Here is a 1,841-nt window from a genome sequence, read left to right as displayed (position 1 = left end):
GCAGGCGGAGGGCGGGCGGGAGGGAGGGAGGTAGGGAAGGAGGGATGAAGGGAGGGGGATGCTGGCGGGGAGGGACATACCTGCCACGGGAACGGGGCGGGAAGTGGGGGGCGCGGCTCCTTCCCGCGGCCCCCGGCGGCACCTGCAGGACAGATGTGGCCGCAGCTGGAGGCGACAACCTGCCCCCCTTCCCCAGCCCGCGCCCTGGGAAACGCCGGCCCTGGAGGGGCAGATGTGTCCACAGCTGGACCGACATCTCTCCCCCACCCCCCAAGACGTGCCCGAAGCTGGACCGATCCCCCGAGCTGTGCCCAAGCTGGAGCTGGAGGTGTCCTGCCTGAAACTCGTCCCCCCAGGCCCAAGGGAGCAGGCAACATGCACACCCGGGCACTTGCAAGGGGTCTCCTCGGCAGTGGGTACCTGCCTGGGGGCAGCAGCCCAAGCCAGGCTGTTCTTTCCCACCCATGACAGGTTGTCAGCACCTGGCTGGCAACAGGTCTGGCAGCCCCAGCACAAGCCTTGGCCCCAGGGGAGCTTGCCAGGGCTGCAAGCACCACAGGCGGAATCTGCAAACCAGCTTACACTGAGGTTCTGTAGGAACAAGGAGGGGGGGAATTGCATCTTGAGGGTGTAGGTGTCTCCCAGGAGCAGGCAGACCCATTCTTACCTCCAGCTGTGTCCCAGTGAGCATCATGGCTTGGTGAGTGTCACCCACTGCCACCCTTCCCCACCAGCCCCAGGAACAGGTTTCTGTCCCCTACCTCTCTCCTCTCTGTGCTTTGCAAGACATTTCAGGAGACCATGCAGGTTGTGCTGCATGCAGAAGAGGACATCAGTAATTTTAGGTCCCAAGGGCACTTCCCTACTGGCACTGGAGAACATTCTGTATTTTCTGCCTGCCCTCTGTGTTTCCTGTGAGTGCCTGTGACAGCCCTGGCTGGGTGGCACTGCTTCAGCAGTTCAAACTTTAAGATAGAGCAGGTCCCAGCAGTGTTTCTCAACCACAGAGCTGGCTGTCATTGAGGCAATGGTATTAGCTCTTGGCCAAGACCCAGGATGTCAGCTGCTCCTCCAGAGAAGAGCAAGCAGGGCCCTTCAAGGCACACAGCCCTGCTCTCTCTTGGGAGTCTTGGTTTCCTGCCAGACAGACTCAAAAGAGATGTTATGCCTGGGCCAGCATGGAAACAAGCACACACATGCACAGGTCACCACACACAGGTACCCCCAGGGCAGCCTCCTGAAGGGGCCTAGGTGTCCTCTCCACACTACAGGCACACAGATTGAGCTGTCTTACATGCAGGACACGAGAGACTCACCAGCATCCATTTGGGGACTGGGGGAGCTTTGAATAGAATAGAATGAAATAGACCAGGTTGGAAGAGACCTTTGAGATCATCCTGTCCAACCCATCATCCAGCACCATCTAATCAACTAAATCATGGCACCAAGTGCCCCATCCAGTCTCTTCCTAAACACCTCCAGTGATGGTGACTCCACCACCTCCCTGGGCAGCACATTCCAATGGCAAATCACTATTCTGTGAAGAACTTCTTCCTAACATCCAGCCTAAGCCTGTCCTGGTGCAGCCTGAGACTGTGTCCTCTTGTTCTGGTGCTGGTTGCCTGGGAGACCAGCCCCCACCTGTCTACAACCTCCTTTCAGGTAGTTGTAGATAGCAAGAAGGTCTGCCCTGAGCCTCCTCTTCTCCAGGCTAAGCAACCCCAGCTCCCTCAGCCTCTCCTCACAGGGCTGTGCTCCAAACCCCTCCCCAGTTTTGTCGCCCTTCTCTGGACACCTTCCAGCAAGTCAACCTCCTTCCTAAACTGAGGGGCCCAGAACTG

Source organism: Melanerpes formicivorus, unplaced genomic scaffold (genome assembly GCF_026170545.1).
Source record: "Melanerpes formicivorus ecotype bairdi unplaced genomic scaffold, bMelFor1.0.p_v2 SCAF_58, whole genome shotgun sequence".
Taxonomy (NCBI): Eukaryota; Metazoa; Chordata; class Aves; order Piciformes; family Picidae; genus Melanerpes; species Melanerpes formicivorus.
This window is presented reverse-complemented; position numbering follows the sequence as displayed.